At 36.6% G+C, this 16,930-nt stretch overlaps 1 protein-coding gene and 1 long non-coding RNA gene across 16 annotated transcripts in view; one reads left to right on the top strand and one right to left on the bottom strand.

Moving 5' to 3' along the window:
- The window catches only part of ZNF438 (zinc finger protein 438), a 175,972-nt gene that overhangs the window by 136,102 nt on the left and 22,940 nt on the right, over positions 1-16,930 (bottom strand). The gene's annotated exons all lie outside the window — the stretch shown is intronic.
- LOC110567074 (uncharacterized) lies at positions 4,595-6,195 on the top strand. The gene is made up of 2 exons (XR_002477545.2): positions 4,595-4,680; positions 6,041-6,195. It is a non-coding gene; the product is annotated as an uncharacterized LOC110567074 (long non-coding RNA).

Genomic DNA, 16,930 nt, shown 5'->3' with positions numbered 1-16,930 from the left:
TTTCAATTTCTAATTTTTTTTTTAATGATAGCATTAAAATATGCTAGGACTTACTTGTACTTTTAGCCTCTGCCATAATCTCATTGAGCCATGTGTGAGATGCATGGGCAATGAAGCCAGTTGTCAATTTCACATGTGGTTAAATCTGAAAGACACCTAGCAGTAACCCATTTCTAAATGTACTGTAACTCATACTTCATTCTTAAAGACAGCACCCAGTCACCTTGCAGAAAAAGTGTACTTAGGCAGGAGCAGCTAGGGACAGCTAATTTCTCCAGTCTTGGATGAAGGTAGAAGAAATACTGAATATTGCTGTCCCTGCTCATGGCTAGCTTAAAGATACGGATTTAATGAAAGCAGAAAGTGTTTTACATATTATTCTCTAAAGCAGGACTTTTCATCTAGATCAAATGGCTTTTAAAAAAACCACACTTAGTTCTGATTCCAAAGCATCTTTTTTTACATCATCAAAGTAAAGTGACAGCTGTTTGGCTCCATTAACAGAAAAATTCACAGCTAAATGATGCCAGGTTTCTATTAGTATCAGGAGACAAAGCAAATCGAAAAATCAGTTAGTTCAAAATAATGGTTTGATCATTTCATCTAATTCATGAAACCAAAGTAAAACTTTTGGAAGTTCATTCTGTAGAATATGCAACACCTGACATTGCTGTAATTGCTACTTAAAATCAGTTTAGAACAAAGACAACAACAAAGACATGATTACTGTTGGTTCTCATTATTCACAGTAGTTAAGTTCTATGAAGTCACCATGAACACTGAGTTAGGGAATAAAAAACTGTTTACTCATAAGGGAAATTCAGTGTTGGGTTCCTGAGAGCTTCTGATTATATTTTAATTAGCTGATCAAACATAACCTCATTTTATGTGTATTTCTGTTTCAGGATACCTTATTAATATATAGTCATGCACTGCATGATGTGTCAGTCAACAACAGACTGAATATAAGATAGAGGTGGTCCCATAAGATTATCAAGCTATATTTTCACTGTACCTTTTCTGTGTTTAGATACATAAATATTTACTATTGTATAACAATTGCCTACAGAATTGAGTATAGTAACACTGTACAGGTTCATAGCCCAGCAACAACAGGCTATACTACATAGCCTACATGTGTAGTAGGCTACAGATTCATATAAGAATATGCTCTGATATTTTCACAATGAAAAAAACCACCTAACAATACATTTCTCAGGATTTATCCCTGTTGTTAAGTAACGTATGGCTTTACTGTTGAGTCACTAACACTGAACTCATAGTCAACAGCACTGTAAGTTTACCTATCACATATATTTTCTATTTAAGGCACATCACAGCCTTCTTGCACTTAGGAGCAATGTACAGCACTTGAGTTCTACACTTGGTAGTCATTTTAAACACAGAAATTACAAAGAAGCCTTAAAAAGCAAAAATCATGGCACTATATAAACCACAAAAAGGAGACTTGTTTACTATATGGGAGCTGAAGGAAATCAGCTTGTCAACTAGAAATGTGTTGAGCAATCCAAATTTTTCACCATTCTGTACCTTTTGTAGTCATGCACTCAGTTGAATGACTAGTGTCATAAATATTGATTTTGCAGTTACAAATCAATTTTACAGGTTGAGTATCCCTTACCTGAAATGTTTGGGATCAGAAGTGTTTTGAATTTGGGTTTTTTTTAAATTTTGAAACATTTGCATTATGTACTTGCTGAGTATCCCTAATCCAAAAATCTGAAATCCAAAATGCTCCAGTAAGTATTCCATTTGAGCATGACCCTTGAGGATCATGCTGCGCATCATGTTGGCACTCAAATAAGATTTTAGAGTATTTCTGATTTTAGATCAGAGATGCTCAACCTATAGCAAGCAGACAAATTCATGAAAACAAAATCTGTGAATAATAAGGGTCAATTTGTTTGTTTTTACAGTGGTAACACAATTACAAACCTTGTCTGAGTACAGCATCACAGAAAACACAACGTTCTTATTAAACTTAAAAAATGATGGAACAGAAATAAACTTGGACTTGGCTGTGGTTCACATATAATTCATAACTATGCCCATATTGACTGCAATATATTACCAATCAAAATTGGGGAAAACATATTTCACAACTGAATCCACAAAAGCTGTGACATTCTACCAATCAAAATTTACAAACATTTATACACACACATAGGGTTAAAGAAATTGAACTAAAGCTGGGTGTGGTGGCTCACACTTGTAATCCCAACATTTTGGGAGGATGAGATGGGAGGATCACTTGAGCCAGAAGTTCAAGACCAGCCTAGGCAACATGGCAAAACCCCATCTCTACAAAAAATATAAAAATTAGCCGGGCATGGTGGCGTGCCCCTGTAGTCTCTGCTACTGGGGAACAGGGGGGTGCTGAGGTGGGAGGACTGCTTGAGCCTGGGTGGTCAAGGCTAAAGTAAGTTATGATCTAACCACTGCACTCTAGCCTGGGCAACAGAGTATGCCCCGGTCTCAAAAAAAAAAAAAATTGAACTAAAATATTTGTGATAAAGCTGATGCTGAATTTTAAAAAATATTTCAGCATAGTAGTCCATGTTTTCTCTTTTTGTTATCTGTCTTAGAATTCTTTGAAACTTTTAAGCCCCACTTTGCAAAATCATCAACATAATGGATAATTTTCATTCAAACATTACATTCAAAGTCAGTTGAAAATAGCTATGGACTAAACATTTGTGTCACCTTGAATGCTTATGCTGAAGCCCTAATACCCAATGTGATGGTATTCAGAGGTAGAGCCTTTAATTAGGGTTAGATTAGGTCATGTTGGTGGGGCCCTCCTGATGAGATTAATGCTGTTATAAAAAGAAACAGATCTCTCTCTCTCTCTCTCCCCCTGCCACCCCCATCCAAGTGCACACACCCAGGAAGGGCCATGTGAGGACATAATGAGAAGATTAAACTAGGTCTGCAAACCAGGAAGCAGGCCTTCACCAGAAACTGATCTGCTGGTGCCTTGATCTTTGACTTTCCAGCCTTCAGAACCGTGAGAAATGCATTGTTGTTTTAAGTCACCCAGTCTGTGATGTTTTGATATAGCAGCCTAAACGAAGACAGAACTTCTTCATTCAAGATTTAATTTTTATGGAGAACTTATTTTTTTACTTAGATAAGTTTATATTGTGTACTAAAATAATATGAACTTGAGAATGCCTACAATTTAGCAGCATCTAAATTTGGTTAAGATGTTTAAAAGATTTTCTTAACAGACACAATTTATTTGACAAGATGTAGCATAAAAATTTTGTTGAATAAAGGTGCTGCAAATAAACTTTACTGTTTTCTTTAAACAGTAGCTGTGAAACTATATGTGCTAGAATATTTACATATTACAAAATAAAAATTTAATAAAATTTGCTTTAAACTTATCAGGTACCTCAGTATCGACGTAGAGATTACATTCTCAAATTTAAAAATCACAATTTATATAGAAAATTGTAACTTGGAAAAAATCAATAAGTTCAAATGTATCAATCACAAAATGCACCTTGAAAAAGACTATAGTTTTATGAAGCTATTAAAGATAATACAATCATATTTTTAAAATATTTTTTCCAGAAAAATTGAGAGCTTATATATTAGGTACAAATTATAGCTAAGAAAGTAAATAATGTATGTTAACTTTTACTGAGAATTCTACTTATGTTCTTTTTAATGTTAAAACAGTTGTTTTGCTTAATGAATACAGATATATGTTAATATGTTTTAAAAACAACTTAATTTTTAAAATAATTTCTTAATAGGTCTATTTTATAGCTTTGCCAATATGATGAAACCAATTTGTCAGTCAACCAATAAAATTATATAATTTTACTGTTTTTAGACAGAATCCCAATTTGGGCAATAAACAGTTAACCTAGGCATGACAGTTAATTTTATGAGTCACTTTGGATAGGTTATGATAGCTAGCTGTTTGATATAACACTAATTTAGATGTTGTGTGAAGGTCTCTGTGGATGTAGTTAACATTTACAATCAGCTGACCTGAAATAAAGCAGATTTCATACTGTGGTGGGCCTTATCCAATCAGATGAAGGCCTTAACAGTGCAGACAAAAGTTACCTGAAGAGGAGGCAAGTCTACGTCAAGATGGTAACATAGAAATGCTGCCTGAGTTTCCAGCCTACTAACTTATTTTGCAAATTTTAGACTCAAGATTATTATCAGCTCTTACTTAAATGTACAGCCTGCTGGTGTATTCTACACATTTGATTTGCCAACTCCCAAAATCCTATGAGCCAATTCCTTAAAATAAACTCTATATCTTTCTCTTATTCTCTCTCTGTTTTAATATACTAGGTAAGGAAGATTAGAAAGTATTAAGGAGCTCCACCAAAAGGAAGCTGCTCCCTGATAAGAGTAGAGAGAAAGGGTTTTAAGAAACATTCAAGTAAAGAAGAATTAACATTACTTTTAAAGAAGAACAGGACCCCAGATTCTATGGCCACGTCTTCCTATACCAGAATGATACATAACCCAATAAGCCTGACCCTTCGCTTTTAGAGAAAAGGGATGTATCTTACTCCTCTTTGTATCCCATTTCTAGCAGTGAGTGTGAGACAGAGAAGATGTTCTAAATGGTTGCTGAATAAACTCAAGTCTCAGAAGACATCTCCAGTGCTAAATGTGATTGAGGAGGTGAGAATGTATGCAAAAATATGCATTTTAATGTTTTTAGTAGTATTGTGGTGGTGTCATTCTGAGACTGTTGTTTGCACTATAGGATGAAGATAAATGAATAATTGTGGGACTTTCCAATTCTATAATCACTTATATCTCGTTAAACAGAGGAAAGAGATACAGAAGGAAGATTTAAACACACTATAATCTTCACCATAGTTTCAAGTTTGAATTGGGGGCATCAATCTTATGAAATATTTTTTCTTAAATATGTGCACATATTTCTGACCTCTGTCTACAGAAAGGGCTGAGAAAAAACACTATCACCCCTTAAACAGCAGGGCTTCTAAGAGAAATAACTGATTCTAGGACTCAGGAGCTAACTTTAAGAGGCTTCCAGCCAGGGGTGGTGGCTCACATCTGTAATCCAAGAACTTTGGTAGACCAAGGCAGGCAGATCACAAGGTCAAGAGTTCAAGACAAGACTGGCCAATATGGTGAAACCCCATCTCTACTAAAAATAGAAAACTTAGCCAGGCGTGGTGGTGGGTACCTATAGTCCCAGCTATAGGCAGAAGAATAGCTTGAACTGGGGAAGCGGAGGTTGCAGTGAGCTGAGATCACGCCACTGCACTCCAGCCTGGCCGATAGAGGGAGACTGTTGTTTTTTGTTTTTTTAAAAAAAAAGGTTTCCACTGGCCACCAAAGATGGAATAATTTGAGCTTCAATTATAATACTTGAAATAGATTAAACTAATACGTTAAATTCTAAAAGTTCATAATAATATTCTAAAAAAACTGGTCACTTTTAAGAGATGATGGAGAACCAATTCATTATCTTAAAAAAAAAATCAAAGGAAAAAAAATCCAGGTTATCCAGACACGCAGCCTCAGCCTCACTCAAGATACTTGCCAGAAATACAAATACTCAGGTCCAACCTCCTATCTCCTGAATCAGAAGCCTTGGGCATAGGACCCAGTAATCTATGTTTTATCATAACAAGCCCACCAGGTGACTCAGAGGTATTCTAAACTTCATTAAACTCCTAAATTATAGAACTGCTGAAGGAATCAAATCTTAGTCTGATCCAGTTTATGGACAGCTGTCAATTTATAGGAATTAGAGAGGTCAGAGAAACGTGTGGATCTACACAAGTATGCACACATCAAAATCCAGAACGTGGGAAATTCTACAGACAAAACACCCCAGATTCTTCAACAGGTAAACTGTATGGAAATTAAAGGGATGGAGAAGGAACCTAAAGGTTAAGAATCTATAAAGTAAAACAAAACAAAAAAAAAACACAAAATAATCTATAAAGTAGCCTGTAGATTAAAAGAGATTTAAGATATATCTTTTTTTTTTTTTTTTAATAAGCAAAACCAAGAGACAACTTCCAGAATGGAGGAATGAAGACTGCCACAGAACCTCTCCCCAACAAAAACAATTTAACTGGAAAAAATTATTTAAAACAATCACTTAAACTCACTGGAAATTGTTTGAAGAGCATATAATAAATGGAGAAACATTCATTCAAGAAAATATTCTATCTTAGTAAGAGCCTGTAAGTGGCATTTGAGCCACGACCTGCTCCCTCCTTACCTCCCCTGCACCTCCAAATTCTGACTTATGTCTTAGTCTGTTTTAGTTACTCTGGGAACTCTAGTCCAGGAAGGTCCTGTCAAGAACATGGGGGCTCCTTTTCCCCTCAGTTCCCAAGGTGGGGCTGCATTTTCACCCTGGAAATGAACAAGCCACTGGCACTGTTCATTTTCCCTAACCCTCTATGTTAGGATCTCTATTCTGTACAGAATCCCCCTTAATGCTCCATTTATGGCATACAGGTTTTTTCTATCTGGCTCCTCCATAGTCTTCCAGTTTCTACCCATAATATTTACAGAAATAATGGTGGTTCACATCTGTAACTCCAGCACCTTGGGAGGCCGAGCTGGGAGGATTGCCTGAGCCCAGGAATTTGATACCAGCCCGGGAAACATGGTGAGACTCTATCTCTATAAAAAATATAAAAAATTAACCAGGCAGGGTGAAGCACACCTGTAGTTCCAGCTACTCAGGAGGCTGAGGTGGGAAGACTGCCCAAGCCTGCAGTGAGGTAGAGCCTGCAGTGAGCGGAGATGGTGCCACTATACTCCAGCCTCGGTGATAGGGTAAGACCCTGTCTCAGAGAGAGGGGAAAACAAAGAATGAATGAAAAAGAACAATAAATAAATAATGGTTGAAATCTTTCCAAATTTGATAAAACAAAAAGAAATACTAATCAACACATCCAAGAAGCTCAACAAACTCTAAGTAGGATAAGTGCAAAGAGATATACTTCCAGACACATTATAGGCAAAATCTTGAGAGCCAAAGACAAGGAGAAAATCTTGAAAGCAGCAAGAAAAAATAACCAGACAAGTGCAAGGGAGCCCCCAATAAGATTAACAACTGACTTCTCATTAGAAACAAAGGAGACCAGAAAGCAATGGAATTAAATATTCAAAGTGCTAAAGTAAAATACTGTGAATTGTTAATCATGTATCCAGCAACACTGTATTTTTTAAATAAAGGTGAAATTAAGGCATTTGCAGAAAAATAAAAACAGAGAATTTATTGCTAGAATATCTGTTTTACAAGAAATACTAAAGGAAATTCTTTAGGCTGAAAGCAAGTAACACCAAACAGTAATTGGAAGACCCAAAAAACAGAGTGTTCCAGTAAAGGAAATTACATACATAATTGCAAAAGACACTGTAATTGCACATTTCTTCCCCTTTCTTCTCTTAACTGATTTAAAGAGTAATTCAATTAAACACTGTAGCTATAATTTTATTATAGAGCTAACAACATTCATTGTTATATATTTAGACGATAACAGTACAAAAGAAGCAGGTGAAAACAAACTTCTACGGGATTAAGAAAATGACCCCAGAGCTAACTCAAATCTGCAGAAATATGTAAAGAAAATGAAAAATAGAGAGGTCAATACAACTAAGTATGTACTTGCTTTCCTTTGTCTCAGCTTCTTCAAATAAAAAAAAGTAAAAATTACAACAGTGTATTGTTGGGTTTGACATAGTATATACATCAATAACAGCACAAAAAGGTGGGGAGGGAAACTGAGTGATAGAGGAAATATATTTTGGTTAAAGTAAGTAAAATCAGAAGTGAAATTCTTATAAATCAAGATGTACCTTGTAAACCCTGGAGCAACCCACTAAGAAGATAATTCAAAATATATAATTTTAAAAGTAGCAAAAGAATTAAAATATCACATTACAATATATCTACTTAATTCAAAAGAAGGCAAGAAAGAAAAGAACAAAAGACTTGAGACTTATAGATAACAAAAGTCATACTTGCAGACATAAATCCAACCTTATCAGTAATTACCTTAAATGTGAACAGATTATACAATCTAATCAAAAGAAAGATTATCAGGCTGTATTTTTTTAAAAGAAAAAGAACAAAGATTCCCACTATATAAAATCTATAGAAGACACATTTTAGGTTCAATCATATAAATAGGTTGAAAGTGAAAGCTATACCATACTAACAGTAAACATAAAATAATCAGGCAAAATAGACTTTAAAACAAAAATATATTACTAAAGAGAAATACTTCATAATGACAGAAGGGTCAATCCATCAGAAAGATATAGCAATTAGAAGCATATATGCACCTAACAACAGAAGGAAGAAAAGACAGAGTTGAAGGGATATATACAACTTAAAAATAATTGGAGACTTATCCTCTTTCAAAACTAGATAAAAACACCAAGAAGAAAATCAACAAGAACACAGAAGATTTGAACAACACTGTAAGACAACTAGACCTACAGATAACTACATAACACTCCAGCCAACAAGGCAATATGCATTCTTAAGTGCATAGGAAACATTTTCCAAAACAGATCATATCCTAGGCCATAAACAACCTTCAATAATTTAAAGAGATTAATCACACAAAGAATGTTATCAGAAACAATAGAATGAAATTATAATACAAATCAGTAACAGAAGGAATTTTAGGAAATTCACAAAGATGGGGGGAACCACACCCCTAAATACCCAAATGGATCAAAGAGAGAAAATTAGAAAATACCTTGAGGTTAATGAAAACTAAAATACAACATACCAAAGCTTATTGGATACAGTTAAAGAAAATAGTACTCAGAAAGAAATTTGTAGCTATAAATACCTATATTAAAAAAGAAAGATCTCAAGTGGATAATCTAATCTTCTACCTTAAGAAGACAGAACCTAGAAAAAGAAAAGCAAACCAAACCTAAGCAAGTAGATGGAAGGAAATAATAAAGAATAAAATAATGTACAAAAAAATGAAACAATAAAAAATCCAGAAAACAAAAGACACTGGCAAAGGATTTGGGAATCAGGTGGTCACTGTTGTTGACAGAAATGTTTATTATTAGGAGGAACAAAATCCAGATTGCAAGGAATTTAAGGAATAAATGGCAAAGGAAAACATGAAGGCAGCACAGGTAGACTCTTCTTTCAATAAGCCTGAAGAAAAAGAATTAGAAAGACTAAATATGAAGGCAAGAAGCAATTATTAATAAAGTCTTCTAAGAGGCAGAAATGAATTAAGAGTCTAGGCAAATAAATTGGCCTTGGAAGGTATGGCGGACATTAGCGGTTGCCTACCCAGTCTTCCCTTCTTTCTTGATAATAAACTCCTAATTTTTTTTCACCTTGGGAGTGGAGGGCCATGAATCTTGACTAGTCTAAGCCAAGCACAGGACTTCTGTACCCCTCGCCATTGGCTGGCTTAGAAACGGGTATAAGATGCAATTTGGCTAATAAGATCATGTTTTCTAGGAGGCTTCTAAGAAAGTTTTCTTCATTTTTAAAAAAGACATAAGAAACTCACCTTCTTTTCTTACGGTCATGGGTGCTTTGATATGAATATGTCAATCTTAGAGTTAAAGCTGCCATCTTGAGATGAGGAGGGGAAAAGTCTGAAGACAAAATTCAACTTATGTAGGATGGTAGAATGAAAAGACAGAAACAGCCACAGAGTCTGATGGTAACGATTAGCTGCTACATGAGCCAACTAAAAAGCCATCTTTCTTCCAGATTTCTAGTTATAGGAGATAATAAAATGCAGTTATTATATAAGATATTTTCAGGTGGGTCTTCTGTCACCAGCTGAAAGCATTCTAAGTGATATAGAAAGAAAGATACTTTCACAAGATGAAATTATCTTTGCATGTTGTGGATGAAATTAACTTTGTGTTAATTTCATGTGGATGAAATTAACTTTGCAGGTTGAAGACAAGGGAATTTGAGAGTTTCAGCCTAAAGTTTCATTTATTAAAGAAAATGAAACTCATATAGATCCATTTTACAAAGGGAGTGGCCTTAACAGTTGATGTTTCCTGCTTTAAAATATCAAGTATTATTCATGATAATGATAGCTAGTAATGAACATGATTATGATGATAAGCTCATGGTTATTAAAGTATTATTAAAGCTAGGTATTTTATCCTTTATTGTTTACCTTCTGAATTCTATTTGACTTCAATAGTGAAAACATACCAATCTCTTTTACTTTTTGTTTATAACAATTTTCATGGTAGTTTCATTTTGCATATTTTCATGGTATATAACACAGTATACCACAATATAGTTTACAGAGGGAATCCTTAACTTTGAAGAACACACACTTTGAAAACTAAATAATTTATAAAAAGATTTCTCTATTTCCATACATTTGCAGAATCTGGTCAAGAAAATAAAACAACATTTCATCCGCATCTGTGCAATGATAGCTTTGATTCATATCAGAAGGTGGAAAATCAACACTGTAGCCACATAGATAAACACCAGAGAAAGCACACTTTTAGCAGAAATAACAAAAACCATTAGAATTGTACTCTTATCCAAGCAGTTCCCAAATGGAAAAAAAAAATCTGAAAGTTAAATTTTAGGACAGCTTTTGAAGCCCAAAACATTTTTCCTATAGAAACAATTTTACTATGAGTCATGTCATTACTAGGCCAGTCCATAAAAGCCTTGTAAAACCGTATATGTAAGACTATAGTTTGAACTATATCAAAGCAGAATAACAGTTTTTCCTTGGGAAAATACATCATTTTCTCCCTCTTCTCTCTGCTAAGTCCCAGAGGAACAGGCCTCACCAGGGGCTCTGTTCACCTCTGGGAGCTCATCAGTCACCCCCCTCACTCTCCCCACTCCATGGTCAGCCACACTGAACTTCTCCAACCTGCTGGGTCTCTCCCCTCCAAGTCATTACTGTTATGACCTTCCCTTCTTCTTATAGGTCACCTCCACTCACCCTTCTGGTCTCAACTTAATGCTACTTCCTCAGGAAGGCCATCCCTTGTCTCCACACCGAGTCACATATTCCCGATGTGTGTGCTTTCACATCACACTACACTTTCCTATCACACCATTTGTCAATCCATTGTTTCAGGGATTCATTTTATTTGCTTTTAATTTAACCCCCAAAGGTCAGAAGACTGTCTGGCATTTTGAAGATTCTTTATACGAATAATATCTCATAAGAAAAGATACCTTAATGAATTTTTAACTTGATCTTTGGTCATTACCAAGGAAAAACGGGGTTTTCCAAAGAAGACTTCTCCCCTTAATTTACACCTAGAGATTGTTCATAGGGAGGAAGCTACCTATCCAATTTATTTCCCATTGCTGGTTTATAGTCACTTAAATGGACATTAAAATTTTAGCAAATAGGTATATTTTTCTTTTTAAAAGATGAGGCCTTTGAATGATGAAGGAATAGATACATTTTCTAATATTCTCTCTTTTTTGTAGGTAATGTCACTCATTCTCGTGACTTTTACTATAAGCAATTAAATGCTTATTCCCAAATTTGTATCTCTAGGCTTGATTTTTCTCTCAAGCTTAGTATCCAAACATTCAGCTGTCTACAATTTTTATACCTGAATGTCCCATAAAAACTTCACCCCATCCTCCATGTTTTCCCCAACTTTCTTTTCTCTGGTATTCCCCATTTCAGATATTTCAGATAATGACATCATCATCTAGTCATTAGAGCCTCACACCCACGTTATCTCACCCTTGTTAATTAGTCACTGGACCATGGACCAACAATGTTGGCATCACTTGGGAGCAGAATCTGAGGCCCCACAGAAGACCTATTGAATCAGAATCTACCTTTGAATAAAATCCCTAGACAATTCATATGCACATTGAAATCTGAGAAACACTGATCTATTAACTCCTTTCTCTCCCTGTCCCCACAAAACTCTGACACCAAGGCTACATAGGCAAATATATTCCCTCTCATCCATTTCTGTTATCACGGCCCTGATTAAGCCATCACTCTTCCTGTGGTGATATGGAACAATGCAATGGCTTCTTAGCTGATCTCATTCCTGTAGCTCGTTGTTTACCCAGACTTTTAGAAGGGACACTCTGACGTACAGCTATGAGAGGCCATATGGTTGGCTGGCCAGAACTGTGCATAATGTAAAGCTTGTCCTATCTATGTTGCAATCTAAAATCTGGGGATGCTCACACAATTATCACATAGAAAAGCATGCAAAAAAAAAAAAAAAAGACTAAAAACAACTTTTCTTGGGTCTCCTTGTTATAATCACTGATCTCCATTTTCTTTCCAAATACAAAGGTTTGTATTTGGAAATACAAATACAAAACCTTTTAGTGGCTTCTGAACACCACGTATTTCTACACTCCTACATTTCTGTTCATGCTTTTTCCCTTTTCTCCCATTCTCCTGGCAAAAATGGTGCCCATCTTCCAAAGTCCTGCTCAAGAGTTATCTCACTGGAGAACAGTCATCTCACCAGCCCTCTAAGAAATAACTGCTTCTCCATTTCCTCTACAACCCACTGCAGTCTGTTCAATACACGATTATGACACTCATCTTGTTGTACGAAGGGCCCATGGATGTCTGTCTGTCTTGTCAGGCAAGGACTTCCTTAAGGGAATTCTATTCTTCAGTCTTGTCAGACAATGACTTCCTTAAGGGAATTCTATTTTTCAGTCACTGGCAGATGGTAGATACTCAAAAAATGTTTTTTAAAAAATCAATTACCATTTATATTCGACATTATTAAAAGCTGTAGAATTTATTGCTGATAGTGTGAATATATTTATAAACTATAAAACACTAAGTACCATTTATCTATAATATGAAATCATTTAGGAAATAAAACAAAAATGAAAATAGCACCTAAGCATCCAGGCATAGTAAAAGTTCAAACATGCTTGGGTACCTAATTCAGCCATATAAATGCAGCTATCCTTAAAAGCCCACATTTTGAGGAGGCCCACCCTATTTCCTGAAAGTTCAATCAGATAATTGGACAGGGCACCCAGAGGTTAATTTCTGATGAGAAGAGAGGGAGGTCAAGTCTGCCAACTGATTTTTAAATTATGTATTGTATCATAAAGATTGTAATACAGAAAATAAAGTTTGTTATCTATAAGTTTAAAATATTTAAAAATTCATTCTGCACATTACTTTTCAAATGCAGTTGAAATCATACTAAACATATCATTCTCTGGTTACAAAATTTTGCCGTAAGTTACACTTATCATTACACTTTAGTGATGTTATTCCATTCACCAAAGCCCAATAATTTCGTTCAATATTTATTGAATAATTACTTATAGGCCAGACCCTGATGCAGGACCTGACCAGCCCTAACCTCAAGAACCACCCAGCCAAGTGGTAGGGACTGACTCATACACCCATGACTGCAGTGCAGCGCTGAACGCAAATCAGAGTGCTCACTGGCAGGGCTGAGTCAGGAGGGATGTCACCAGGATCTGACTGCTGCTCTCAAGAGATGGAGAGTCAACAGGAGGAAGAGGGGAAGGACACATAAAGACGAGACATAAGAATTTAAAATGCCAGTGGCTGGGAGTAGCTACAGCACAAGAAACACATAAGAGTGAATGGGTCCATTTCCTTAAAGCCTCTCCAGAATTGGCAGTTAATTTTCAGTACTTTCGAGAGAACAGAAGAGGAAACTCAAGGTTAACTTAAAAAGCATTTCTTTGATTATCAGTGACAGTAAACATAATCCAACCTTTTATTAATCATCAACTACTAAAATACTTCGTTTACCTTATGTATTAATTCTCATTAAGTTTGAGAGAACTTCCGCTTAAGGTGTTATAGATGTTCACCCTTAGTCACATTTGATACAAGCATATCCTCCAGTGTGTTGCGGGATTTTTTTTATTGTAAATAAACCTTACATTTTATATGTTCAAAACTATTAGATCTTTTTCTTGGTGAATTTTCCCTCTAATACTGAGTTATCAATCCTTCACAAATCTGAATATTATTCTATTTTCTACTACTTTTCAGAAATATAATTTAAAAAATATTTAGCACTTGATACTTGCTAGACCTGATAAAAAACATGATGTGCATAAACATTCACATACATACGGGCCATTATCCTCCCTCTTCCAATCCTACCCCCTCTCCCTTTGCTAAGATAGCTAGGAAATTCCCTTTCATCCAAACTCTAAATTCATTTTAATTCAGGTTCCCTTATGTAACAATGCTGGGAAGAGAGCAGCTGGAGCATGTGTCCTTTGCAGTACTTTTAGAGAAGGCCCTGAAATGTCTACAATCTCTACGAAAGAATTACAGATTAGTATTTTAAGGTATGTAACATGGACAGAGAACATTTACAGGATGTATCAGCAATAAACATCAATGCTAATTTTAAAGTACTAGTGGACACTTCTAAGTTCCCAAACAAGTAGTGCAGGTTTTAAGGGCCTGGAATGTACAGCTTTTTGACTAACTTCAAATTACAGAAGGCAGTTTTCAAATTAGCAAAGGGGGCTTAGTCCAGTGGTATACAGTTGAACGTGTCTGACTCCCATGGGGAGTTTGAAAATGTGGGGAGACACTTTTTAGATGTCACAGAGAGAGACCACACTATTGCAAGTCTCGAGACATGTAGGGCAATTTTGTACAACAAAAACCTGTCCCATCCCAAATGCCAACGGCCACCTCACTTGAGCTAAGGGCCTCCCAGCCCAAGATGATGTACCGTCTATATTTAATGAAGGAAACTCTCCTGACTTCCAATTGCTCTATCCACCCTTCCACCCGGTACATGTTTTACCATGGGAGGATCAGCCCTAAGTAAGACTGTGAGGTAAAACAGATCATGTTATTGTGAAAGATATGCATATATGATAAATAACAGGCCTGGGTTAAAATATCAGCTCTTTCATTTACTATGTTGTGACCCTGGACAACTTACATAACCTCTCTGAGCCTAAATCTCTTCAGCTTATTAACAGATTGTGGTACACAGAATATTGCTTCCCTCAGAGGATGTCCATATCCTATATCCTGGAATTTCTGCCTACCCTATATTATGTGGTATGATATTGTGAAATATATATCTGGTCTACATCCTCATTTCCTGGCATACAACTGCTAAAATCCTTAGAATCTCCAAAGTGATGCCTTTTGTATGCTAATGAGTTGACTGACGGCTGGCAGTCCCTAGGTAGCTTCAGGATGGAGCCTAGTCCACTAGGAAGACCAAGGCATGATTAGAGGGTTGGGACGTTCAGCCCTACCCTCCAAGCTCTAGGAAGGGGAAAGGGTCTGAAAGTTAAGTTGATCACCAATGGCCAATCATTTAATCAATTATGCCCACCCAATGAAGCTTAACTAGAAACCCAAAATGCAGGGTTTGTAGAGTTTTCAAATAGCTGAACACATGGAGGTTCTCGGATGGTGGTACACCCAGGGAGAGCATGGGCCCTTCCTGGCTCTGTGCATCTCTCCATCTGTATCCTTTGTAATATCCTTAATAATAAACCAGTAAATGTGCTTTCCTGAGTACTGTGAGCCCTCTAGTAAATTAAATGAACCCAAAGAGGGGGTTGCAGGAACCCCAATTTACAGCAGGTCGGTCAGAAGCACAGGTAGAGCCTCCCAGGACTTGCTGTGAGACTGAGCCCTGACGATATAGGATCTGACACTCTCTCCAGGTGGTGTCAGCATTGAATTGAAGGTAATTCTGGTGGTGTCTCTTGCAAAATGGCTTGGTGTGGGGGGTGGAGGGGTGGGGGGGACCTCCCACACATGTGATCACAAAAGTCTTCTGTGTTGACTGCTGTTGACTGAGAGAATAGAAAAAGAAACACTTTGAGTGTGTTTTTTCCACTCATTTAGTAAGGGGGAATTAAGGTTGCACACAGAATTAAGGCTCATAATCAGTGGACTTTAAAATAAGGAGAGTACCTGCATTATTCAGATGAGCCCAAAGTAATCATAAGGGTTCTTAAAGGGGAAAGCAGGGACAGAAGAATCAAAACCAGAAAAATGGCATTGTGAGAAAGATTTGCCCAGCCACTGCTGGTTCTGAAGATGGAAGGAGACTAAAAGCTAAGGAATGCAGGCAGCCTCCAGAAGCTAGAAAAGACAAGAAAACTGACCTCCCCTAAGCCTTTAGGAAGAAGGGCAGCCCTGCTAACAAGACATCAGGCCCATTTTGGGCTTCTGACCTCCAGAACGCAAGGTAAGAAATTTGTGTTGTTTTAAGCCACAAAGGTTTTTTTTGGTGTTTTTGTTTTGTTTTGTTTGTTTTTTGGTGTTTTGTTTGTTTGTTTTTAATACACAGTCTCGCTCTGTCGCCCAGGCTGGAGTGCAGTGGTGCGATCTCTGGCTCACAACAATCTCCACCTCCTGGGTTCAATCAATTCTCCTGCCTCAGCCTCCTGAGTAGCTGGGATTACAGGCACGTGCCACCACACCCGGCTAAGTTTTGTATCTTTAGTAGAGATGTGGTTTCATCACGTTGGTCAGGCTGGTCTCAAATTCCTGACCTCGTGATCTGCCCGCCTAGGCCTCCCAAAGTGCTGGGATTACAGACGTGAGCCACTGCGCCTGGCCGGTTTTTTGGGTTTTGCTTGTTTTGTTTCATTTTATAGCAATAATAGGAAGCTAATACACAGGTAAGATGAACTGTCTTCATAAGCTTTGTGTAGATTAACCAAGATAGCATAAGTACCTAACAGAGTGCCTAGCATATAGGAAGCATTTAAACAGCTATTAAAAGTGTTAGCTCTATCAATAGTAGAACTGATACTCTTAATAGTACTGAAACCAAATAGTCAACAGAAAGAACACTGACTCAGTTCTAGAATTTACTCAGCGCTGTGACATAAGATGTCTTACTTGGCCTCTATAGGACTTAGCTCTTTCACAAAGCTGGACGACTTATGAAG

This window comes from Aotus nancymaae, unplaced genomic scaffold (assembly GCF_030222135.1).
Source record: "Aotus nancymaae isolate 86718 unplaced genomic scaffold, 86718_ANA_hifiasm-v0.15.2.pri h1tg000077l, whole genome shotgun sequence".
Taxonomy (NCBI): domain Eukaryota; kingdom Metazoa; phylum Chordata; class Mammalia; order Primates; family Aotidae; genus Aotus; species Aotus nancymaae.
Note: the sequence above shows the minus strand (reverse complement) of the source record. Positions and strands in the feature narration are given on the sequence as shown.